The sequence below is a fragment of the Triturus cristatus genome, chromosome 4_2, assembly GCF_964204655.1.
Source record: "Triturus cristatus chromosome 4_2, aTriCri1.1, whole genome shotgun sequence".
In the NCBI taxonomy this organism is placed as follows: Eukaryota; Metazoa; Chordata; class Amphibia; order Caudata; family Salamandridae; genus Triturus; species Triturus cristatus.
In genome coordinates this window covers 282,800,031-282,827,946 of record NC_140586.1, presented here as the reverse complement: position 1 = coordinate 282,827,946, position 27,916 = coordinate 282,800,031, and the positions used below count along the sequence as shown (strand labels likewise).

General features: G+C 42.2%; 1 protein-coding gene across 3 annotated transcripts in view; it reads right to left on the bottom strand.

The window, feature by feature from the left end:
• The window catches only part of CCDC190 (coiled-coil domain containing 190), a 204,994-nt gene that overhangs the window by 82,201 nt on the left and 94,877 nt on the right, over positions 1 to 27,916 (bottom strand). Inside the window, exon 1 of one of the 3 annotated variants that reach the window (XM_085601524.1) lies at positions 106 to 453. The exons of the other annotated variants lie outside the window; for them this stretch is intronic. The gene's annotated coding sequence lies outside the window, so the exon portion shown is untranslated. Of the gene's footprint in view, positions 1 to 105; positions 454 to 27,916 lie in introns of those variants that run through there. 3 annotated transcript variants of the gene reach the window in all.

Below are 27,916 nucleotides of genomic sequence, written 5' to 3'. Positions count from 1 at the left end.
GAGAACACATCATATTCATTTTAGGCAAATTAGTATGTGGCATTTGCAATGCAATTAGTTAATAGTGCTCATGTTATAAATTGATTAACCCTGAGTGACACTTACCTCGGCAGCTCGCTCTAACTTGCACCAAGGCTCAATGGTCTGCCCAAAAGGTCGAGGGTCTGCCCCAAGGGTCAAGGGTCCACCTCGCAGTCCCTTCTGCCCTCTAAATCTCCACAGACCAAACACAGATAACAGAAAAGAAGTGTCCAAATGCAGTCAGCTCCTTCAGGCAAAAACTACAAAATAGAAGCTGAATCACTGAATTCCATTCACTGATCCCAAAGGGCCTGAATGCGGATCTGGAACTCTGCAAGAACCAGCAGAAAGCCTGGTGTGGTCTGATCCTGGCCCTGGGCTGTGCAAGCCTTGAGGTCTGGAGTGAAATGAAGGACCAGATACCTGCCAGGCCCAGCAGACAGCCGGAGGCGGGCTGATCCTGGCTGCAGGCGGTGTGCGCCTGGGCGGCCTGGGCTGGAATGAAGGTATGCCTCCCTGGCAGCTCCTTCTGTACTCTCTGGCCCGCGCCTTTGTCACTTTTGACTGCCAGGAAGAAGAATAGGCAGCCCTTTGTGGCTGGAAGGGAGAGAGTGCTGGAAGCCATCGCTTGGTAACCAGGCCCGTGTGCAGCAACAATGACTCGTAAAGTGCTTAAAGTGTCTGCTGTGAGCCGAGCCGGGGTAGAGGCTTGAAAAAACTGGGCATGAAGTCAAGTGGCGTAACACAAAATGGTGTCCCCCACTTCAGAATGTGATGAGGGGACTCTGAGTCTCCCATATCTCACATTCATTGGCTTGGAGGTGAGTGGGGCGGGAGGGGCTCCCGTGAAGTTTTAGAAGGTTTGAGGGCCCCTAAATGGTTGTGGGGACCACTGCGCCACAGGGGCCTGTCTTACGTCCCTGCCTGAAAAGTAAAAAATTATGACTCAGACTGAGAAGGTAACTTTTCAAAGCTGAACTATAGCACACCTCAGTCACTTGTACTTTTTACCAGGGCTGTATAAGGATAGTCTCTATTGGAGTAGCTCGGTAAGTTCATGCACTTGCTGCAGCGATCAGTGAATTACCTATGGCTCACTGTCTTGAACCCATCACACCTCCCTCCACCTCTCATCTTTCAAAGATGTGTAAACTCACCTTTTGCGAGTCTACCAATAATAGTGCTTGTTACAAGCGCAAAGACGCTAAAACAGAGTTTTATTTTAGAGATGAGCGCTGGAAACGTGACTTTTAGTGAATGAATGCGATTTATGCATCAACGAACTGCCTCGAGGTGCTGCCTGCTTTTATCCCCTAGTCAAACTCTTTAAGACTTCCGTGCATTTGGTACTGCGCAAACACATCTAAAACATTTTTTAGAATGTCTTTCGAAAACCGAGATCTCGTCATATTAGCGAACGCTGAAGCAGAAACCACCTTGTTGTGACTAGTTTTCTAATGTAACATGCTACAGATTACTTTTGGACTGCTCTTTACACCATTTGGGTAGCTCTCTCGGGTTTAGAGGAAGAACAAGTGAATGCCTCAAATTAGAAAAAAAAACTTTGGCTGGATTTCGAAAGAAAATGCAGATAAGGAACATGGTGTTCCGGGCTGGTTTCCATACAAATAATCTCATTACTTCAGGGAATACTTGTGGAGAAATTCATAATGTGCTTAATCAATGGAGTATAAATTAATCGTTACGTTACTAAGCGGCTTATCAGCAACGGACGGCGATAAATGTCGCAAAGCGTGCTTAACGCTTTTATATTTATCGCCGTCTATCGCTGGAATTTATCGCCCAGTGAGCGCGTTATCAACAACGCGTTACTCCAGGGCAATAATATTCCAGCGATATCCAGGGAAATGGGCCAACATCGTTGGACAACCAGCGATGTTGCACCCAAAATGGAGAGAGCCTTGATGACACGACCCTGTGGTCGTATCACCATAATCCACCTCCCATGTTTGCTATGCCTTATTCAGGAATTTAACAGACGTTAAATTCCTGCGTTAAGGCATAGTTAACGGGATTTACAATATCGCTAACCTGCGTTGATGATATCACGAAGCTGGGGTAGCGATATTTTCCCATGGTGTTTTGTTAGGCATGCCTTTTTTGCATCTCATTAGAGATGCAAAGCGAGGCGTGAACAAAACGGGAGCTGAATCAAGGAAACACGCGATAGCGTGTCCTTGCAAATAATGCGATATAATTATCGCTGCTTTGCGCCCGAAAACGGACACTAAAGCGGCGATAATTATATCACCAGCCCTTGATGATATGCCCCCTGATCTTTATTTCGGCATTTGGCCATACAAGATAGAAAGCAAATAAAAAAATTTCAAGCACAAAAGTCTTCAATAAAAATCGACAAATAAAACCCAATCATCATCCTACTCCATGTTCGTTAAAATATTAATAACATTATTTTTTTTTTAGAAATTAGAATGACACAAATTCACATAATATGTCCATATATGTGATTAGTGATGTGTCGGCAGTTACTCTCGAATAGGTGATTTAAAAGGTACATATCCCCATGCATATCCTAACAAATAATATAAATAGTATATTTACCAGACATTAATGATCAAATATTGGGAAAAAGTTCCTGGTCTTTAGTCTTAAAGTTTGCTTGCCTATTTTATTCCGATATTGCCATTTGTAGTCCTGAGCGTTGTAGTCAACTGAAGCAGATAAAATAAACTTCTTCCTGATACACCATATGCTGGCTTGTGTCAGTTTGGAGTATTCTCAAAGCCTCAGTATGCCGGGCAAACTCCAAATTCCTACAAATAGTTATAATCCATTTTGACTTGGCCAATCTGTACCTTGGGCAAAAGAACATAACGTGTGCCACAGTTTCAGTAGACCTACCACAGGTCGGACACACCTGGCCATCTCCACTATACGAGGATGCCCATTTATGGGAGAAAGCAGACCAGGGCAGTGACCCACGTCTAAAATGTAGGTACAGCTTTCTAGCAAGATTGGGCTCCACTACATCCATGAACGTTTCAGCTTTGTATAGTGACCTTGTGCTGTAAACACCCATCCGTCAATGCGCCCATGGATGGACTTGCTAGTAAGCTGTCCAATTTGAGCTCTTTAAAACTTTCCTTAAGGTCTCCTTTTGATGCATGCGTACATGTCCCCTCTGGGTTAGCCCATAGCTTGCTTTTCCCCATTTTGCCTAGTGAATCTATGATTTGCCTCAGCCAGGGTAGATCACTGGCCCCCCACATTTCCATGAGCACTTTTAGCCCTCGTCAATACATGTGCAGTTCTGGGGTGGCCCATATTCTCCAACATAATATGGGCGTGAAGGCAATCCTTTCCGCTATGGGTCTAACCCCCATATCTAGCCTCAGTGAAATCAGTGGCGTGCTAGTTGGTAAATTAAATAGCTGCCTCGGAAACCTATTCTCTGTCAATGTCAGCTTGTTAACTATCTTATGTACCTCTGCTTCATACATATAATGTAGAACCCTAGGCCTTGAGACTATAGAATTGCTTTATCGGGTAAATGGGTTTGTAAAAGGACCCCCTGAATAATTTCAGCAGGCCACCATTGTGTCGCTCAAGGGTGAGTCTACATTTGGCTATAGGAGTTTGCCAGTCCATATTTTCACTCAAGGTCATCCCCACATACTCGAATGTATGTACCTGCTCTATGAGGGTCCTGTTTAAAGTATGTTTAGTTCATGTAGAGTGGCATGGGTTGAACACCATATACTTTGCCTTGTAAATGTTTATTTCCAAACCCCTAAGAATGCAAAAGCTGTTGACTTGATTCAGGATCCTCTGAAGGCCCATAGGAGATTTGAAAATGAGCAAGGTATCATCTGTAAACATTAAGGTGAGCCCCTTCATTTTATCCAGGTAGAGGGCAATATAGTCACACGGATACAAGTAGGGGACAAGATCATTGATGAATACTGTGAAGAGTGTTGGGGCTGAGACACATAAAGTAATCACATTACCTGTAAGGAGCTCTTCATAAGCTAATTATTACCAAACGTGTAACACCATTAGGTTGACACTGTGGGGACTTAATGAGTGCATATCATGAACAAATGAATGTATGAAGACAGACAGTCCAGGGTTACATATATTTAAGGGAATCTATCAAGCACCACTGTCTCCCAAATGGAAATATTTAACCCACAATGTCCCGGACACGAAGGGGGGGTGAAGGTTGTTGAGCCTCATGGAGAGTGAATGAGTGAGTGAGTGAGTGAGTGAGTAGATTAATGCGTGTTAGAGTGGGTGGGTACGAGTGACTGAAAGAGCAGGGAGCCAGTGGCTTAGCCAGTGTATCATGGGCCCTAGTGCAAGGAGGGAAACTGATCCTCTGGCTGCTGTTTGAACGGTGAGATACAGCAAAAACAATGATTGAGTGGACTCTTCTAGCATCTTTGCTCCTGTTCCACTGCACCCGCTGCACCATTAGAAGCTACAGGGTTTTGGGGGCCATGGGCCAAAGGTATTTTAAGGGCCCCTCTTCAGATCAGCTTTGAATTTATGATACAGTTTCATCTCTTTCATGCCCTCTGTGACCAGGCCACTGACAGTGCATGGCACACTCATCCAAATTCTAAATGTGTTTACATCTAAGATTCAGGGATAGTGACTTATGTTTTCAATATTGTAACACAGCAGCAGCTCACTTACATTACTGCAAATAATCTCCGTGACCCCTCCCATTTCTCATATATGAGACCCTGCTTCAATCTAAACGAAAGTTTTTATGGATGTTGCAGGAAACATTAACACAACATTTTGATACAAAATGTCTGTAATAGACTGTCGCACATAATCCACATTACAAATAAATGAAAGGAAAAGAGTATTTAAAGCAATCTGCCCATCTGGGCAAGACTCTCTGCAGAACAGAGCTGACTCTATCAGGGGCCCCCTGAAAGGCTGGGGCCCTGGCCCACAGCACACTTTTCCCATGCCTTAAAACGTCTGCAGGGAGCAAGCGCTCGAAGCAGTGGGTGTGCTAGAAAGTTCATGAGCAAGTGAGTAGGTAAGTCAGTATACGAGTAAGGGAGCGAAAAACTATCCAATACAGGGGACTTTACAGGCCTAGTCACTCAAAGCGTAAATTTTGCGATACCTGGAGCCGAAATGCCGCCTACCATGGCAGTGCTGGACTGCCTGTAGTGGGTATCGGGCGGTTCCCCGGTGGGCTGGAGGGGTGAGGGTCCGTTTTGCGGCCGTGGGGGTCCATTTTGTCACTGGGGTCTGGTTTTGCAGCAGTGCTGAAATATACCCTCCCCCCCTGTAAAAAAATAAAAGCAGCAGCGGTGCTCACAACTAAAACTTCTCAGTGCCACAACCCACCCACCCCGTCGCCCGTCGAGTGGAGTTGCCAGGGCTGGTTTCTCATCCCAGTCCTGCCGTTCTGCCAGAATACTTCTAAGCCAAGTAACAGGAAGATATCTTGATTTGCCCAAAATCACACAGTGAATCCAACCAGAGCCTGGAAAGATATGCACCTGATAATATCTGCATCTGTCCCCGACGTCTGCTCTACAGCAGCATCTAACATTAATGCAATAAAGAAAGTACCACGTACTTCACAAAACTCAGGTGACCAGAGGAAAAAGAAGTAACACTACGCTGGGGTGCAGACCACTAAATTTGGCATTTCAATTCCTCATCTTTTTGAATTCTGTGATTTATAGTTCAAATTTTAAAATACGATGCTTTACACATTCTGGGATTTCACTGTTTTGGGATTTATGGTTCCCATCTTACTACATAGGCTACAAGTCCAAACTTGTAAAGTGGTTCTTGATTTAAACGTCAGGACTGGCTCAGGTGTCACCTGCTGCTGTTTTTTGGAAGTATTATGGTCTCGATGGCACTTGTTTCCACAGAGTTCTGTATCCCGTCCTGGGCCCATCCTCCAAATGAGCGTCATCCAGAGTTTAATCTGTAAAATAATAAGTGCCAGCAGCGGGGCCTATATTTTCTTAAAAAGACTGCCAGCGGCATTGCTGGATATCGCACTCCTCGTAGGTTCCATTTCATCCCGGCTTCCTCCTTTTTGCCAGAGTTGTCCGCCTTTCACTTCCTCCTTCTTTCTTCCTCTTATGCTTTTTTCTCTTTTTTATGTTTGTTCTGGTTCTAAGTCTGACGATGAAAAATAATCCCGGCCCCCCGAAAAAGGGTGCAGATACACTCCTCAGGAAACCACTGTCGCAAACTAAGCACTGAGTGACATCCAGTAAGGTGCCGCCCCTTCCGGCACGTGCCATCTAGCAGGCGCTCTTTCACCAGGCCAGTTATGTCAGACAGTTATGTCAGACAACAAGCTCATGCCTAGAAAGAGCTGTCACTAAGCGACGTTTGTATTTCTGTCACTGCAAGGAGACTTCCAAGAAGCCCTTATTTGTGTCACAGTCTGCTCAAAGGTAAAGTTCACTTGACAGGGAAGGCGGTGGAAGTAGATTTTCTTGAAAAGATAATCTCCCTTAACGCCAAATACAAAACAAACATGTATCACGTCAAAAGCTGACGCCGCGTTCAAGAGCGTATCTACAGTGCCATCTGCCATCTTTCTCTTAGAAGTCCTGCTCTCTGCTTCAGTCCCTACCCTTGTTAAAAACTCTTTCAGGACCATTCTCTTAAATCACATATTCCTATCACTCTTAACGCTGTGGAACATCTACCACCATATATATCAATTAGCAAAGCGGGCATTCTGAAGACAAAGTTGACTTGGATACGTACATGGATCTTAAGGATGGAGGCCGATGGCTCCAGCCTTCAGGTGACCAATAATACAATGGACACATGCATAGATGTGAGGCGAGGGAAGGGGTGGGTGGGTCTTTGGAGACCGTAGGTAACTTAGATACTGTCAAGTGCTGGCCTTCTGTGCAATGATTGGAGGGACTTCATGGTTTGAAGAAAAGGTCCCTTATCGGGTCGTGCCAGACGCCAGAATAAAGCAGGAACTCTAGCAGTGCTCCAGAAAATAATCCAGCAAGAAGGAGGATAAACTAGAGACAAGAAAAAACCTAGCTGACCAAGCCAAGCAACAGGGCAAAGAGCTGGGAAATAGCACGAACTGGAGAACATGCAGAGAGCCCATGGAGCCCAGTGAGGGAGCAATGATTCAGAAAAAATTGTGATGCAACTGGACTAACAATAGAACTTCTTTTATAGTGAAGAATAGGACATGACATAATTCCAAAAAGGTTCTGCCATCTTGGATTGGGAAAGAAACGTTAAAGAGACAATATAAAAAAAGGTGTATAAGAGCATGTATTAGCAACCTTATTAACATCAAACAAATGTGATTCTCTAATACTATTTCTGGGAAAACTATGGTCATCATTTTCCTGCATGCAGCATTTTCCTAAGCCGTCATGCAGAGGGGTTTGCCCCATCATCGATAGCGGGGTCAGGAAACCAAACAAGCAGAATGCATGAATCTGACAGATGATGGTTTGAACCTCAGCCCAGTGTTGACTAGGATGACAGATGGAAGAGCAGGAGAGACTGACTTGAATTTTGAATGCCGAAGCTATGACAGGAAAAAGGACTGAAGCGATGAAAACCAGACCAGAGAGAGCATGTAGTGGACCATTAGGAGTCTGGCTCTGTCTGAAAATGGAGCCATATAATGAGCACTGAAGCAGTAGCGTAGCACAATAATCTTGCTCCTGAAATTCAAGCTAGCGGATAGAACTTTTAGCACTCCATTTAGATAGGAGCAGTGGATGGGGGATGAGGCACAGAAAAAAAATACTCTATCTCAGAGATTTGCTTTTCTATGACTAAGACAGTCCACCTACGAAGAGCATGAGTAGGGGTTAAGGAATGGTGTTTAGCCCATAAAATACGAGAGAGTCCCAGGGGAGGAAAATCAGGAAAGGAAACACAATTATCAGTTAAGCAGGGAGGACTCTTGAAGAATGATTTACCGGTGTTCGCTCTATTTTCTATTACCCTTCACCGGAGGTAGGCAAACCTAAAAGCCTCATGTCTACTGTAAGGAAATGCCTCTTTTTGCATGTTCATCCCCACATTTTTGGACTGATGCTGCTGGTTTTTCGACTTTGAGAGTGCACTGAGGCCTGCTAACCAGACCTCAGTGCCAGTGTGCTAACCCTATACCAAGTTAAGTTGAATTGGATACCCCCAATTGGCAAGTACTGGCTTACTTATATAAGTCCCTAGTATATGATATCCCAGGTACACAGGGTATGTAAGACAGGGTGTTAACCCAGGGCCGCAGCACTGGTTGTGCCACCCTGCATGTGACAGAGACAAAATGGATCCCAGTCTGCAACTGCAGACTGAGAGGGTAGTGTGTGACACTGCCAGTTTGACTTTGCCATTACACCTAATGGCAAAGCCACCACTCCCCCTAAGTAATATATGTAAGTATCGCCTAAAGAAGAGCGATAGAATCCTATGGCAACGGACTGTATATTACCAAGTAAGACATATGATTTTCTACATATCTTAGCAGCAACACTTCGAAATTTGTAATTTTGCTGTGGAAAGGTTAGAAAACACAAGGAGAAGATGGATGGAGCGCTGAAGCTTTTCAGACACTCACCCCAACTCACATATCGGGGTTAAATCCATCATCGTTCTTTAGCTTACTTCACCACCCCAGTTCAGATCCAGCCATATGCAAATCAGTCTTGACCCTGTGCCTCATGGGAACAGTCCCGTCTGAACTGCGAGGCCAGGTTCTCCCTGGACTGAAAACAAGCATCCTGGGACCGGTTTCAGTGTAACACCCCTCATCAACCAGGCTAGCTTGAATCCAGTGACAACGTGAGCAAGGGACCCACGTCTGGACATACCCTGCCAACTTAGGGTGAACAAAGCAAGCACAAGGAGATGATGGACGGAGCGCTGAAACTTTTCAGACACTCACCCCCAAGGAGCAGGGTATGTTCAGACATGGGTCCCTTGCTCACTTTGCCACTGGATTCAAGCTAGCCTGGCTGATAAGGGGTGTTACCCCGAAACCGGTCCCAGGGACTGATTTGCCTTCACATCTTTTTTCTCCCGCATCATGCAACCTTTCTGGTGGTGCCTGTAGCTCCTCTCCACACTAACCTGCGCATATCTGTCCGTCCATTCTGTAACTTTCACCCTGCTACCCCCTCCCCTCTCACCTCTTCTGTTGCATGTCTCCAGCTATGCTGTCTCTCAACAATTCTCATATAGATGGTACTTTGCACCATCCAAGGGAAGTGACAAGCACCTTAAAGCAGCTGCCTTCAGGTAGCAAAAGACACATCAAACAACTCCTCTACCACATAAAAGCATATTGAAGCTGCCTGCATGGGGCACGTGGAGTAGGCACCGTGCAATCGTACAAGGCCTCTACATCGAGACTCAGGCTATGGATCTCCTGTCCCACACCTGTGGGTGCGGGCAGCTTCTACCCCCAACCACAGAGCTCACTTCACAGCCCCTGGGCTCTCCATCCGCACTCACCACACAGCCCCAGCAGCAACAGCGGGACAGCCCTTGACACCATGCTCTATTCCCTTGGCTCTTCTCAGCCTCCTGTCCTGTGGTATGGTGGTCCTCGCTTCCTTGGGGTCCTCCTCTTCTGGGGGGCAGCACTCTCACCCTCCTCCTGCTCGTGCTCCCAGCACTTCTTGCCCTTTTTCCCAAGATTGGAACACAGCCCTGCTCAGTCACGTTTTAGAGTGCCCAAAAGTGTGTTCAGTAATTTCAGAAGTGTGACTTTAAAAACAAGGTTTTGCTACCTACCTTTCATGAGCATGAAAATATTAAGTCTGGGTGGTGAACTCCACTCCGCTTGTGGAGTTTGCGTAGTTGTCCACACTCCGCGTTACGAGGAGCTTGTGGAGTTCCGAAAAACTCCGCTCCGCTTAGCGGAGTTTTTTCCTCGCTCATCAACATCAAGTTGGCGAGCGAGGAAAATCCACCTCCATGGCAAGATTTTTCCTCATTTGCGGTTGTCAACGTCAAGTTGGTGAGCATGAGTGAGGGAATTCAACCTCTCGGCAAGATATGTCAACAAGGGCGGTCGGATTTCTCAATGCGAGTAGCCCCGTATGCTTGTGACCGTTCACGTTGAGAAACAGTCCGTTCATGTTGCGAAAGCTGCTGCTCGCGTAGAAAATCTTCTTGAGCGACAGAATGGAAGCAGCACCCACTTGCGCTGTGCATGGTGCTGTTTGCAGTAATTTCACAGTGCGGACAAACACTCAGCGCTGAAAATTACCATGAACCGCATTTTTGTAACTCACTCCACCGCTTGCGGAGCTCCGCGTAGCGTGGCAGAGTTTTTTTGCACTTTGCTGGGTTCTGCGTAGCGGAACTCCTCGAACTCCGCCCAGGCTTAGAAAAAATTGAGGCATTGTTTGCGCTGTTAGTCACTGGCATCACAGGGGAGAACACTTGTTGTAAAATGCTGCCTCCGGGTGTGCATGGAGGAAGTTATGACCACCAGCTCGGCCCACTCCTAAGCCAATCAAGACACTGCTCCCATGCAGTTTATTTTAGTAAACAGCACGAAAGGAGCACGAGGATTGGCTGGGTCAGGTGAACCTAGCTCTCCATAGGAGACCTGGGGACTGTGGCTGTAATCCACTGGGCTCCTAACATTAGGCAGGTTTGAGAGGGTTCAAGTGTGCATGTTAGGCTGGGCACAGCAAGGCACCCATCCAACTCGACATGCGTACTTCACCCCTAGGGCTGGCTGAACCTGTCATGATTCAACCTTTACCCCCTCACTGACATCTACCCGCCCTCACTCACTCTCAAAGGGAAACTCTGTCAGGGCCATGCCGATGTGGCTAACGGGAATGAAAACATTCAACATGGGGCTGCCCGGGGGCAACAAATCAGGGGAGCAATACCCCACACCCCAATAAAGAAACCGTTGCTGACTCACTCCCAAAGGCAAACTCTGCCGGGGCCATGCTGATGCGGCTAACAGAATGAAAACATTCAATATGGGCCTGTACAGGGGCAACAACACAGGAGGACAGCGTCCTCACACTCCAATGAAGAAACCAACGCTGGTATGTAGGTCCTCGCTCTCCTGGCGTCCTTCTGTGCTAATGCTCATGCTCCCAGCAGTTCTCGCCCTATTTCCAAGATTGGAACGCAGCCATACTCAGTCATGTTTTTGAGTGCCCAAAAGGGTGCTCAGTAAATTCAGAAATGTAACTTTGAAAACCAGGATTTAGTACAAACTTTTCATGAGCATGACAATATCAAGGCATCATCTGGACTGTCAATCACCGGAGTCACAGGAAAGAACACTCGTCGTGAATTGCTGCCTCCGGGTGTGCATGGAGAAAGTTGGGACCACCAGCTCGGCCCACCCTGCGACATTTGAGCCAATCAAGATGCTGCTCCCTTGATGTTTATGTTAGTAAATAGCATGGGATCTGCACAAGGATGGGCTTGGTCAGGCAAACCTAACGCTCCGTAGGAGACCCGGGGGCTTTGGCTGTAATTCCTCAGGCTCCTAACATTAGGTAGGTAGGAGGGGGTTCAAGTACGCATGCCGGGCTGGGCACAGCAAGGCACCCGTCTATCTCCACTTGCGCCCTTCACCCCTAGGGTCGGCTAAATCCTTCATGATTCAAGCTCCACCCCACCCTCACTGACATCTGCCAGCCCTCACTCACTCTGAATGGCAAACTCTGCCGGGACCAAGCTGATGCAGCTAACTGGAATGAAATCATTTAATATGGGGCTGCCCGGGGGCAACAAAACAGGGAGGCAACACCCCCAAGCCCTAATAAAGAAACCGTTGCTGACTCACTCTCAAAGGCAAACTCTACCAAGGCCTTGCTGATGCGGCAAACTTAAATGAAAACATTTAATATGGGGCAACAAAATGGGGGGCAACGCCCCAATAAAGAAACCACAGCTGGAAGGTGGTGCATTATCAGCACTTGGACCATCTATGGGACCCTTACTACCTGATCAGATACTTACCATCCCTGTTGTTTCACAAACTGCAAGACATGGTCACTCAATGTGCCAAACACCATATGCCAGTTAAACAAAATATGTAATCTGCTGTCCCGTTTATGAATGCTGTCAAGAAGTATAACTCTTAATATTTTTTCACCTCATCGTTTCATCTTCCATTACTCTTTAAACACAAGTAGATATCTGATAAGCAAATATAGAATACATTTAACTTGAGATTACATACTATTGGATTACATACTATAAGTAAGTGAGTAGCTAAATAAGTGGTTATGTCAGTGTATAAGAGGCTGTGTAAGTGTCTGAGTATGGGTGTATAAATGGGTATGTGAGTGGCTGTCTGGGTAGATGACTGGGTGCATGAGTGGACATGTGAATGAGTGTATCAGTGCCTCTGTAAATGTGTGTCACTGGATGTGTAAGTGGCTCTGTTGGTGTGTGACTGGGTGTGTTAGTGACTGTATCCGTGTCTAAATGGGTATGTATGTGGCTATATGGATTGGTAACTGGCTGTGTTAGTGGGTGTTTGTGTGCAACTCTGTAAGCAAGTGGCTGTACTAGTGGTGGATACATAAGTGCTATGTGGGTGTGTGAATATATTTGTAAGTGCCTCTGGCCCTGTCTGGCTGTGTGTGTGGGTGGCTGTATGGTTTTGTAAACAGGTATGTGAGTGGCTGTATGAGTGGGTGACGGGGTGTTTAACTGGGGGTATGGGTGTGTAAGTGTGTCTGTAACTGACTGGGGTGCTGGGTACATGAATGGCTATATAGGTGTGTGAGTGGCTGTAACAGTGCCTGTATGGGTGTGTGAATGACAATGTAAGTGGATGTATTGGTGAGCAAAAGGGGTTGTGAATGATTTTATGGGTGTGCGACTGAGTGTGTCAGTCACTGTCTGGCTATATGAGTGGTGGGTACATTAGTGCTTTTGTGGAAGTGTAACTGGGAGTGTATGTGCCTGCCTGACTGTGTGAGTGGGTGCATATTACATACTAAAAGCAAGCACCCACATCTAATTTCTAACATATTCATTCATACTGGCTTAATGAAAAAACTAGTTTCAGAATAGTAATCACTCTTCCTCCTTTGCTGCTCACTATATCTTTAGTTAATGTTCTTATCTAAGCTCTCTTCTATTTTGCAACTTAATATAGTGTCTAGAAGCTAAACTTTTTTTTCAGCTTAAATAAACTCACAGTTTTTTAATATAATTTTTTATAGTACAACATAATTAACAAACCTGCAAAATATATTTGCTGTTGTCCAACACTTAATGTAATATCTGTTAAAATATGTTTTCCTGCAAATCTCAAGGGAGAACTATGGCAATCTTCCTCCACTCTCAGAAGAAAAGTACCAAAAATGGCTACCCTTCCCCATGTGCTCTTACTCACACTCATGTACTTAGCAAATCACAGATTTCCTTCCATCTATTATTTTTGCAAAAAGAACAAGTGATGGACAGAATGCAGAACAATGTCATACATTCACCCCAGTACAGAGATCTGGGCCTAGATCCATCATTTGTTTGCTCACCATGCCATTCCAGTTTGAACCCAGCTATATGCAAATCAGTCTTGACCCTGCACCCATGGGAACAGTCCAGGCCGAACTGCCAGGCCAGGTCCTCCCTGGACTGGAAACAAGCATCCCTGGACCGGTTTTGGGGTATCACGCCTCATCAGCCAGGATAGCTTGATTCCAGTGCATGGAGAGCACGGGACCCACGTTTGGGCATACCCGTCCTACTCGGGGTTACAGATGCAAAATGAACAATTGATGGACAGAATGCAGAACAATGGCATACATTCACCACAGTACCATTTCTCAATGGTCCCTATTTATGAACCATTCCATGTTTCCTGTAAAGAAGCCCAATTTGGTAGTTTTTTTGCAGATCAACAGCTGCGCTCAGGGCGGTCTCCGTGTGAATCCGGGGCGGATACGCGGATCCACACTGAAGCACTTAAAAGAATTCAACAATCTGCTTTTAATGCTTTTCATTTATATTTCATTTAATAAAATATTGTCACTTACAAGACGTACACTCCCTACTGAACAAATTATGTACACCAGTCTGCTTTTCAGTTTCACACTGCATTCTCTTTCATTCCCTTGCCCCCACACTATTTCACCTCAGTTCCCGTAGTAACCATGTTTCAAATAGTCTCTGCCAACCAGAAGGTGAAACGTCCTCAAGATTTTCTCTAAACAGCATCCTAACTTCACACTAACTGTAATAGATGTGGCTGACCGTTAGCAATTCCAGGCATATCAACATAACTTTTTTTTATTTTTCCAAAGACAATCACAGAGATAGTTACTTTTTTCTTAAAGTCACTACCTAATTTTAGTTCCCTGCACATCTCCACCATGGCAATTAAATATCTTCTTTTATATTTTACTTGTGTTCCAGCGCAAGACCGGGAAACACGGAATAACCTTTACTGATACCTTCCCTGCGTCACAGACCCGACGTCACACTAGCTCATTCACACACGCAGTCATTGGTGGGGCCCATATCACCAACACTCACACGTCTCTCTCACTGAGTCTGCACACACAGGAGGGATGAGTAATTCAAGCGCTGGACATGTGGGGAAATGCCTTATAACCTATAGGGATGGAAAAGTCATTTACAAATATACATTAACGCCCTTTCGCCTATAGATCCTCAATCCCAAATATCAAGGCACTCCTCCCACTTCAGTCAATGGACCAAATTAGTTGGATTGGTTGATGATGATTTTAGAACCATCTAAAACTCATTTTAAGATTCAGAATCCTTTCCTCCTTAGCTAAAAAACCACAAACTTGTTGTTTCTTGTTAATCAATAATAATTTATCTAAATTTCATAAAGCTTTAGTATGAATTTATTTCGTAAAGTTTATATCAAATTTTCAGAAAATCACAGAACTTCATATTTACCTAATCTTACTACTCTGGGGTCTTCTAATTCATTGGCTCTGTATAGATCGTCCGTAATAAACGAAAGCTCAGAGTTCACTGCCTAGCACGTTACAGTCCCAATGATCGGCAAAGGACCAAAGACGTGCAAGCGTCGGTCAAAGGTTCGCAGTCGTCAAAGAGTCGGACAGCATCCCGGTCATCAAAGTAAGGGTAGGAGGCGGCAAACGACAAGCGACCCTAGTCCCTATTCTGCTAAGCTTTTATAAAAAAAACTTGAACATAGAAGTTACAATTTTAAAGTTTAGAGTGGTCATGATTGGATGGTTATGATCGTCCGATGTGTTCCCAGGATTTCAGTACAGTTCAAGGGGTGGGGTCACCGGTAAAGATTGTATCAAGTCGTTCCGGTTCTCTGTAAAAGTTATTGTTCCCCTTTCTTGGAAGACATCCAATGTGTCATTCTTGTTGGGGTACTGTGTTCAGAGGTCACTGCGAGGATCATGAAACTCTCGCACAGGCGCTGTTTACTCCGCGCCACATGAGAAAATGGCCACTTCATCGTGGAGTGTCGGCAGCCATCTTTGATTTAGGCACAAATGCTAATTTAAGCAAAACAAACACAAAATAATAATTAATATAAAGAAATAACAAATCTAATGTTTACCCCTTACTAATCCCTTTATGTGCTTGTATTTATCTAGTGTATAGCAACATTTAAAGCATTTATATTCACCATTTCGATCCTCCTTCTGGGCAACATTACAGAACATTACAAAGCAACATATATCATGCAATTTTTTAATTACCACATTTACTACTGTTAATATGCGTACATATTTTAGTCCTAAAATTTATATTAGCCATGCAATTGCAAATCCCACGTGTAATTTATATTAATAAGTGTTGGTTAATAAACATGCAAACTCATTTAATAATATTATAGTTAATAGATTATTTAATTCATATTTTTATTCAAAATGGGGGAGGTATACAAAATTTTGTACAACCTGCTCCATCAATCCCCCCTTTGGTGATTTTATCACCACACCATAAAATTTTGTATCAATTTATTATAGAAGGCAGAACGAATTCTTTAGATTAGTTCACATCTCAGTTTCCCCAATTTCTTCTCTTCTAGCTGTTTTATACATGTTATCTTTCATTTCTTCTAATTCTACCTCTTCATATTCCCTCTCTTGTTTCTTATTCTGTCTTCTTTTCAAATGTTCTCTTTTTAAATTTTTCAGTATTTTCTTTCTTTTTATAACATAAACATCCTAATCTTAATATTAATACTAGGAAAACCACACGTTACTGGAAATAAGATTCTACCTATAAATGTGCTACCTAAGTTAAATAAGAAATCTTTAATAGAAGTAAGTTTCTTTCTAATCTTTTCCCAAACACTTTCAACCTCCAGTGGTACAATTTCCTCATGCAATTCAGTTATATTTTTGATATAGACTTTCAGATCCTTACTTTCGTCTGGAATGTAAGTACAACAATGTTGAACTTTCAGCATTCCACAGACTCCACCTTCTTTTGCCAATATTATATCAAGGGCAAGTTGATTTTGCATCACTATGGCACGCATGGCAACCATTTCAGTATTTACCAATAAGAATCCTCCAGCGGTGCTTGTTGACAAGCGATCCACTACTGTTGATAATTTCCTAATTTTATGTGCATTCAGAGATATTCCCACTACTGGTATCAATGCTCCAAAAATGTCTCCTACAATTTCTGACCAAGACTCTCTTTTTCTACGAGTTAGTAGACTACTTAACTTATGTACACCATCTTCTCCTCTTCCCATGTGGAATATCTTTGGAAAAACCAGACCTACATAACATGTGCCATACCAATGATCTGGCAAACAATAATATGCCTTGTTCCCGCAGATAAAATACAATCCAGGAAAGACTGGATCATTTCCACCTTTAAATCGCCATCCACCCATGATTCGATATGTATCATGGCAATCACTGTTACCTACAAAGTAATTATCATAGGCAGTTTGATTCCTTCTAATACAAAACTTTCCCTTCTGAGGCCAATCTAAAGCCATTGTTGGACTAGCTTCTCCTCTCAAATGCTTTTCCTTTTCAACATCCCAGACTGTCTTTTCTTCACTTCCTTCGGGTACTTTCCTTTGCATTTTCAATCTCCTTTCTTCAACCATATCCAAAAACACTTTCTCTTCTTTCTTTAGACTACAAGTTAGATTTTTTCTAAATATAGATTCTAATGTTAATTCTTTAGTTTCTAAGAAAAACTCACCTAAAACCTTTGCAGGTTTGACTTTATTCAATTTGTTAATTACGGGTACTTGTGAAAATACGTTATCTACATCTGAAAAATAATATTCTAATTTTCCTATTTTTTAAAACAAACTTGCTATTACAATACATGTTATTCCATACGTTACTGGAAGGTGATGGTATGTCACTCCTTCAGATACAGATGCAGGTAACTGCATACAAACATAGCAATCCCTCACATCCATTGTCTTTACATATTCGTACAATAATTTTAAAAATACATTGTTAGAAAAATCATTTATAGACCTAGCTTGGTGTAAGTAATTTCTATCTACTTTAGTCGGAAATTCTTTCTGAAACTTTTCTACATTCGTTTTATTCTCACTATGTCCTTCTATTGTATCTAAGGTAACTTTAAATGAAATCATCAAAGCTAAAATACTCCATAGAAGCATTAATAATCCTGTACAACAACAACACAATTTTAGCCACCTTCTAAGAAAACTACGTTTAGTTTTTCTATTCTCTGTGTTTGCCATTTCGAAAAATGAACAGTGTCTTTTGACTTAGCCTCTTCTACTTCACAACTAGTTTTGTCTAACCAAGGCTCTAAGCGCCTACTTGGTTCTATCAGTTATTTCTACTCCAGTATTTTATTGTCTTTCCATTGATATTTCCTTGGGTCTCTTCAGGTTGGCATTTGATTGTCTTTTACTTTCTTCTCATAATCTTGATACAGAACTTCCTGAACATCCGTCTCTTCTCCAATATCGGACAAGATAACTCTCAGGATTTCCGATTCTTCGTCTTCCTCAACCACTTCTTGTACAGTCACCTCTGTTTTTTTTTTGGCTATCTGCCTCTTCTTTAATTTCAGGCAAAGCCACATATGACCATTCTGGCAACTTATACTTCTGGTTAGGTTTTCCTATTCTCTTATTTTCCTCCGCTGTAGTTTTTTCCTCACTTTTTTATTTTTCTTGACTGGATACTTCATTCACTTGTTCTGCTCTTGATGAATTCACTCGTGTTAGTCAATATCTCAATCTCTTTATCTTGTTTGCCCAGATTTCCTCTTTTGCTGATCTTTTCGAATTATTTCCTTTATTATTCTTTTCAGCTCTCCATTCTCTCTTTCTCAGGACTCGACCTTCTGGTATCTCTTTATCACTATCGTCTGTTTCTGTTTCAACTGGCTTTTTGTTTTCAGCTGTTTCCCTTTCCACCACTTTATTGTTCCCTACTTCTGTCCCTCCTCATGGTTCTTGCACACAATCTTCCTGCTGATTAACTATCCCTTCTTCTAACTGAGTGTTTGAATTCCCTACAACTCCTCGGGGATCTTCCGCAAGAATCTTTCCCTCATTCTCTGTATCTGGCACCTGTCCATCTATTTCTTTTATTTCGGGTGGAATTTCTCTCAACTTTTCATTAGGAATTTCTTTATCAAGAATCTCCTTTATTATCTTTTCACTGTTTCTCTCTTGCCCAGTACGTGCTTGTCTCTGTTCTGTTTCCGAGTCTGAGTTAGTATCTGAAATCTGTAATTTTCTTCTCAAGGGAATATTTTCTGGAGCTACAATCACATCTGGTTCTGATTCCCCCCTTTCTGGGTTCTCTCTTGTTCTGTTGTCTTCAGTATCAGATTCAGAGCTTGACTCTGATTCCTCAAAATATTCTCCTTCTTTGTTGTCTACTGGATTTGGAATTCGCAGTGTATGACTAGCATGGATCCAGTTCTTTATTCCAGCACACTTTACAGCTGTGGTTGTGGTCAAAATCACTTGTCGTGGTTTTCCCCAACGTGGGACCAAACAGTTCCTTCTTCTGTGTACTTTGATTCTCACCCAGTCTCCTGGGCTCAGATCATGAGCTTGCTTCTTTTCAAGGGTGGTGGCATCCGATCCAACCTGATGAAACACAGAATGAACTGCGTCAGCCAGTCCCTTACAGTAATCCAACACCAAGTCATCAGTTATAGGCAACAGCTTGTTGACTGGAATAAAAACATGTCTTATTGCTCTTCCCATGACAATTTCATGGGGACTCAGACCTGTGGTTCTATCTGGAATAGATCTAATAGTCATGAGTACCAGAGGCAAGACATCAGGCCATTTCAAACCTGTGGCTAAACACATTTTTCCCAATCTGTTTTTAATAGTGCCATTAATACGTTCCACCACACCAGAAGCCTCTGGGCGATATGCACAATGTAGTTTTTGTTGTACATTCAATGCCTCACAAATCAATTTCATGATCTCATTGTGGAAATGCTTTCCTCTATCTGATTCAATTGACACTGGGAACCCAAATCTAGGGATAAATTCCCACAAAAGCAATTTTGCTACTGTAATTCCATCACTTCTTCTTGTGGGATATGCTTCTACCCATCTAGAAAATAAGCAGACCATCACTAGAACATACCTCAACCTGTTACAAGGAGGCATTTCAATGAAATCAATCTGCATTCTGGTAAAAGGCCCTCCTTCTCGACCTATTGTTCCTAGACTCACCACTGTCTTTCTTCCAGGATTGAACTGCTGACATATTAGGCATCTTTGACAAAGGCTCTAGGCTACCAGTCTGAATTTTGCATTGTACCACATTTGCTTAAACGACCTAATCATGGCATCTCTCCCTATGTGTGCTTGTCCATGATACATCCGTGCCATGGCAGACACCATACTGTCAGGCATGACTGGTCTTCCATCTCGATAAACCCACACATGATCAGGTTCTCTGGGTGCACATCCTGCTTTTATCCACTGCCTTATTTCCTCATCTCCTGCTTCTTCCTGCAACTGCCTCACTTCTTCCCAAGTACTCACAATGTTAGTAAACAGTAGGGGGCAAGAATTCATCTCCCTTTCCTTAGCCCGATTAATCGAATTCTGGTTACGTGCACAATATTGAGCCACATCGTTGGCATATTTGTTACCAACTGCGACATAGTCGCCCGTATTTGAATGTGCAGCACACTTCACAACAGCCAATTGCTTAGGCAACTGTATCGCCTCTAGCAATTTCCCTACCACTTCAGAATTCTTTATAGGGGTTCCACTTGAAGTCAGAAATCCTCTCTGCAGCCATATCTGACCAAAATCATGTACAACACCAAAGCCATACTGACTATCAGTTATCACAGTCACTCTCACATTCTTTCCTATCATGCATGCTCTAGTTAAAGCTACTAGTTCAGCAACCTGAGCTGATTTTACTCCCCTCAGGTAGGATGCTTCCATCACTGCTGCAACTGTGCATACTGCATATGCTGCACTTAGCATTCCCTCTTCTGTTCTCAGGCATGACCCGTCCACAAACATCACAAAGTCACTTTCTGTCAATGGTACATCTTTTATATCAGGACTTGGTTTGGTACAGAAGTCAAGCACATTGAAACAATCATGATCTACTTCATCTCTGACTTCCGCATTCTCTGCGTCAGGCAATAACGTTGAAGGATTTACATTCAAGCATCTCGTCAGGCTCACATTTGTGGCACCTAAAATGACTTTCTCATATTTAGTCAGCCGACTATGTGTCATGAATTGAGTGCGGCTCCTTGTTAATAAGATTGCCACATCATGAGGTACAAACACTCGCACAGGATATCCCATCACAATTCCTTCACTCTGTTCCAGACTCTTACAAGTAGCAGCTACTGCTTTCAAACAACCTGGCAATGCTACAGCTACAGGGTCTAGCATAGCTGAAAAATATGCAATTGGTCTTCTCAATTTGCCATGTTTCTGTATTAGTACAGAAAGTGCACATCCATCCCTTTCACTGCAATACAACTCAAACTCTTTTTCATAATCAGGCATACCCAATGCTGGTGCTTCACACAAACTGTCTCCCAATTGCTTAAAAGCTTCTAACTCTTCTTTATTCAAACCAATGGGGTCTTTTACATCACTTCTTGTCAGGCGTACCAAAGGTTTTGCTATCAGGGAAAAGTTACTTATCCATTGTCGACAATATCCGACCATTCCAAGAAACATTCTCACTTCTCTTTGTGTCATTGGAGCTCTAATTCCTTTTATTATTTTGATTCGGTCTGTAGTTACTTTCCTCAGTCCTTTTTCAATTTTATGTCCTAAATATTGTACTTCTTTCTGACAAAATTGTAGTTTTGATTGGGATAGCTTAAGTCCTCCATCTGCCAAATGGTTCAACATTGCTACTGTGTCCATTACACAAGCTTCTTGAGTTTTTGATGCTACTAGCAAATCGTCTATATATTGAACTAGCACTGAATTCTCGGGCATCTGCAAATCTTCTAAGGATTTTTTCAAAATCTGATTAAATATCGAGGGGCTTTCTGTATACCCCTGTGGGATTCGGCACCATGCCAAAATACGTTCACCAAAACGGAACGCAAAAATTTGTTGGCTATCATGATGTAATGGGATGGAAAAGAAAGCGTGACACAAATCAATCACTGTATACCATTTTGCATCATGTGGAATCTGATACAAAATCACAGATGGATTTGGTACAATAGGACAACATGACACAACGATTTTGTTTACCTTTCTCAAATCTTGTACTATTCTGAACTTTCCATTAGGCTTTTTCAGTCCCATAATTGGTGAATTACATGGACTACTCATTATTTCTCTCAAAATACCTTGTTTAATCATTTTTTCAATTATAGGAGTAACTCCTTCAATTATCTCAGGTGTTAATTTATATTGGGGAACATTTGGATAGCTTATTCCTTCCTTTAGTGTTATTTTTACAGGATCCACATTTCTTATTAATCCTACATCCTCTCCTGTGAAATCCCAGACTTCTGCTTTTACTGAGTTTTTCAATTCTTGTGGTAGTTCGTCAGGGTTGAATACTGCAAAGGCTTCAGTAATCTCAGGTTCCATATTAGCTATTGTCATTTTATACAGTACATCTTCATCAGGGGTCTCAAATGCTATGCCATCAGGGGTACAAAATATAGTGCAATTCATCTTGCACAGTAAGTCTCTCCCTAACAAATTTACAGGACTTGAATCGCGCACAACAAAGCGGTGCATTTCGGAAAATTTCCCTATACTGACTTTTACTGGTTCTGTGAGATACGTCTTAATTTGTCTGTGGGATACTCCAACTACTTGGATTGTTTCATCCGAGAGAGGAAGATTTTTAACATCAGCTGTCCTAACAGTTGATCGAGTAGCACCAGTATCAACTAGGAAAGTAATATTTTCATCATTTACCTTTCCGTCCACAAAAGGGTCTATCTGGTCTACTTCTAGAGTTGCACCAAGTACGCACTCTTCTTCCTCCCTTCGGCACCGTCAATAGCCTTCCTCTGACTCACTCTCATCGCGTTTTAGCCAATACTGAGAAACAGCGCTAGCGCACGGCAGCTTATTTACTTGTTCTTTGTTGTTGAATCCTGTCTCATTACTGTATTTCTGTGTATTTACTCTCTGTGGAAAAGGCGGTTTTGGCGCCTGATTCTGTTGGGCAACAACCTGCTGCTGTAGCTGCGGTTGACAACTCACCTCTTTCTGCACCTGCGGATTCAATGATGCATTATCATTATTAGTATTTGGGGGAAACTTACACTCGGATTTCCAATGCCCTATCCTGCCGCAATTATGACAAGGCCATTTCTTTTTGGCTTCTTCTATGTTAAATTGTCCTTTTCCCTTTCCATTATTAAATTTTGGTTTCATACCTATTCCACTAGCTTGTTCAATCAATTTAGCTTCCTGTCTGTCTGCTACTTTGACTTGTGCCCACATTGCTTTTTCTTTCAACTTACGTTGTTTAGCTTTAATCTCATCACTAAAATACTTTGCATGTCTCAATACTTCATCTATTTTCTTGTTTGGCCAATCTACTGTATGCTTTTTAATCATTTCACTTATTTCTGGTCTTAGCCCATATACAAATCTGTATACAAAGTGACTTAAATTCTTTTCACTCAAGTTTTCATCACCACTGAATTGTTTAAAGGCAAGAATCAACCTTTCATAGTAGGCATGTACCGATTCCTTAGCTTCCTGATGAGTCCTGTCAATTTTTACCCAATCAGTTTCCTTGGGAGGTACCTTGTTTTTCAGGAACACAATTACTTGTTCATATTTTTTCATAACCTCAGGATCAGGGGCTCCTGTTTTGGGGTCTCTAGGATATTCCTGTGTAAGTCAATTAATCATAAGCTTGCACTCTGTCCATAGGTCTGCTGGTACTATTATGTCAAAAAGACTGTTTAAATCAATCCATAAGACCTTTGATAATTTAACGAATCTATCCACTTGCCTATACCACTTGACTGGATTTTCGCGTAGTCGAGGGAAATCATTGGTAAATGACAAAATATCTTGTCTAGTCCAGGGAACATGTACATATCCTCCTCCTGGAATTTCTCTCATGGGACATTCTGTTACTACCTTTTCCTTTTCTCTTACGGGGAAAGCTGCAAAAGTTTTGTCCGAGGCATCATCTCGTTTCCTGAACCACCTACTCTTCCATTTATCTACATCTCCCCATTTTCTCAACAAAATGATTATGTCCTTGATCTGGGTCAGTCTTCCCGTGGTATTCATATTTTCAATATCCTTTTCAGAAAAATCTACTCTATATGGTTTCTGTAAAGCCTTTACCTTTTCAAAGTCTATACCCATCTCATTTGCCACTTCTTCTAGTCTTTCATGTAGATTCTTTGCTCTCCATGTTATGCTCTTGCATAGAAATAGTAATTCTTCATCCTGATAGTTCTTAAGTTTTTCAGTTGGGATAGTTCCTACTATTAACTCTTCTAATGTCATTTTTAGCTTAGCTACATCTATAGATTGAGATTCTTTATCTTTTTGCTGCAAACTCCTTAACCATTCACTCAATTCATCTGAAGTAATCCCTACACTGTCTTTCCCAGAATTTTGTTGTGTTAATTTCCCTGGAACTGACTCTGTCGTCATTATCATCCTGTCTGCTAAACTTTGATTTACTGTCAAATTTTTAGGAGTACTCTGTTCTAACATACTTGTCATTGGTCTCCATGGATTCTGATCTATATTCTTTTCTAGGCCTTCTGTGTGTTTATTACTGTTATAAGGAATCGTCAAACAATGCTTACTATCTTTTTGTTTATCAAAAATAGGCATTACGGGTCCTATAGTTACTGGAACAGTTACGGCTTCCAAATTTTTAGTTAATTCCCTAATCTTCTCAGTTAATTCTAAAGTAGTTTTTGCTCATTCTCTGGAATTTTCATTACCATGTTGGGTTTGCTCCACTTCCTTAAAAGGATTGTTCCTTCCTATTTCTGGTAATACTGTCTCAAACTTTATATTCTGTGAAGTCTCTTTCACTGGGGTACTTGGTATCAACATAGTAGAATCTGACTGATAAGGGGGTGGATTTTAAAAAAACATGTCGTCAAGAACATCATCCTCTGATTCATGCACACCATATCCCTTTGACTCAATATTATTTCTCTTTTCCACACATTTTCTACTGCCAACTTCCTCAGCATGTCTTACCGGAAACAGATCATCAGCCATATTTGCACTTCGCCATCTCCTCATTCTATCCTCATGATTCTCCTGTCCATATGATCTACCAAACATGTACTTGTATCTTCCGCCATTTCTCTGTCTTTCTCTGTCATGCATCTCATCTTCCCCACTGTCAATACTTCAAATTGAGTCGGTCTAGGCCTTGGTTCTAGATTCATCATTCTTTCTCTCAAATTTCTCAAAACCGCTAAATTAAATGAACCATGTTCTGGAAATGCCAAAACTCCATCATCTTTCGTGTACTTCACCAAATTGTCCAACCAGATACAAGTATGATATCCATATTTCGCAACCATAAAGGATGCGGGCGATTTCGGTGGAGGAAGTAATTGTCCCTCTCTAGTCTTAATCGGTTTGTCCTTTTTAAAAAAACACTTTATTTTTCCAAACCAAGTCTTTTTTTTCTTTTTCTGGTGGATCGTAATACATCATTTTGTTTTTCGTGTACCGCTAGACTTCTCTACGACTATTGTTGTTGTTTTAACCAATCGTAGCGCGACTCACACTAACATACCAATCAGGAGCGTCTATGTCACTTCTGCAATTCTCCAATCCCAGCGCGACTCACACTAACGCACCAATCAAGAGCGTCTACGTCACCCTCTATTTCTTCACTCCCAGCACGGCGTACACTAACGCACCAATCCGGAACGTCTATGTTAGCCAATCCCAGCGCGGTATTTCTGACGTCAGCTTTTCTCGCTACTCCTGCTTCTGCTGACCCCTCCTTTACAAAATTTATCGGCAAACTTTTCTTACGTTCTTCTGACTTACAAAATTGTTAGTTACAACATAAATACGCCACCATTATCTGTTTCGCTGACCAAGTATAGTTAATGACCTTTTTCACAAGAATTTCGTCTTTCCCGAGAGCAACGCTTACCTCTGCCCTACTACGGAATCGTTACTTCCGTTGATAAAGTAGCACATCCCTCTACCTTACCCTTCTAACAAGCATTAGCTAACCGTTTCTCCAGAATTAAGACACCTAGTTGGAGACCCAATTCTCCTGAGAAATAAAACCAGAGTTTCACAATTAACCTGAATGCCTTCTCATTCACGCACTTTCATACGGAAAATGTAGTTAATTCACACAGAATTCTGTCTTTCCCGAGAACAGTCTGCCCTACTACAGAATTATGACACACGTTAATAATAAAGTAGCACTTCCCTCTACTTTATCCTTCTAGCAAGCGTAGGGAACACCTATTACCTTTCCAGTGATAAGCGTAATCAGAGTGCCTTCTGGACTCCTGGTACCTAAGACCAAAATTTCACAGGTGACCTTCGCTACCATACACTTCTCTCATACAGAAAATGTCTCTAATGGCAACACACGACGATGTTACCGAATCGAACCCAGACAATGCGTCGTGCAACTTCAATTGTCACACATTTTCCCCGTGTACCTACAGGGCAACAACAATTCCGTCTTTCCCGAGAGCAGCGTTTACCTCTGCTCTACTACGGAACCATTACAAACTTCTGACTTCCTACATCCCAGAAGCCGTCAAACAACATAGAACTCGACGCGACTCAACATAGAGTATTAATACATAAACCAATACTTATCCACAGTTAATAATCAATAAGCAATTTACAAGCAAAAATCACCAAACCAAAAAAAATAAAAAAAACATAACTCTGCTACCAGAAAATCTGTTCCAGCGCAAGACCGGGAAACGGGGAATAACCTTTACTGATACCCTCCCTGCGTCGCAGACCCGACGTCACACTAGCTCATTCACACACGCAGTCATTGGTGGGGCCCATAACACCAACACTCACACGTCTCTCTCACTGAGTCTGCACACACAGGAGGGATGAGTAATTTAAGCGCTGGACATGTGGGGAAATACCTTATAACCTATAGGGATGGAAAAGTAATTTACAAATATACATTAACGCCCTTTCGCCTACAGATCCTCAATCCCAAACATCAAGGCACTCCTCCCACTTAAGTCAATGGACCAAATTAGTTGGATTGGTTGATGATGATTTTAGAACCAGCTAGAACACATTTTAAGATTCAGAATCCTTTCCTCCTTAGTTAAAAAACCACAAACTCGTTGTTTCTTGTTAATCAATAATAATTTATCTAAATTTCGTAAAGCTTTAATATGCATTTATTTCGTAAAGTTTATATCAAATTTTCAGAAAATCACAGAACTTCATATTTACCTAATCTTACTACTCTGGGGTCTTCTAATCCATTGGCTCTGTATAGATCATCCGTAATAAACCAAAGCTCAGAGTTCTCTGCCTAGCACGTTACAGTCCCAAAGATCGGCAAAGGACCAAGGACGTGCAAGCGTCGGTCAAAAGTTCGCAGTCATGAAAGAGTCATACAGCATCCCGGTCATCAAAGTAAGGGTAGGAGGCGGCAAATGACAAACGACCCTAGTCCCTATTCTGCTAAGCTTTTATAAAAAAAACTTGAACATAGAAGTTACAATTTTAAAGTTTAGAGTGGTCATGATTGGATGGTTAGGATCATCCGATATGTTCCCAGGATTTCAGTACAGTTCAAGGGGTGAGGTCACCGGTAAAGATTGTATCAAGTTGTTCTGGTTCTCTGTAAAAGTTATTGTTCCCCTTTCTTGGAAGACGTCCAATGTGTCATCCTTGTTGGGGTACTGTGTTCAGAGGTCACTGCGAGGATCATGGAAACTCTCGCGCAGGCAATGTTTACTCCGCGCCACATGAGAAAATGGCCACTTCATTGTGGAGTCTCGGCAGCCATCTTTGATTTAGGCCCAAATGCTAATTTAAGCGAAACAAACACAAAAGAATAATTAATATAAAGAAATAACAAATCTAATGTTTACCCCTTACTAATCCCTTTATGTGCTCGTATTTATCTAGCGTATAGCAACATTTAAAGCATTTATATTCACCATTTCGATCCTCCTTCTGGGCAACGTTCCAGAACATTACAAAGCAACATATATCATGCAATTTTTTAATTACCACATTTACTACTGTTAATATGCGTACATATTTTAGTCATAAAAATTATATTAGTCATGCAATTGCAAATCCCACGTGTAATTTATATCAACAAGTGTTGGTTAATGAACATGCAAACTCATATAATAATATTAAAGTTAATAGATTATTTAATTAATATTTTTATGCAAAATGGGGGAGGTATACAAAATGTTGTACAACCTGCTCCATCACTTACTATCCTTCATTTTTGCTGCCTTCCATCTTCAAAACTGC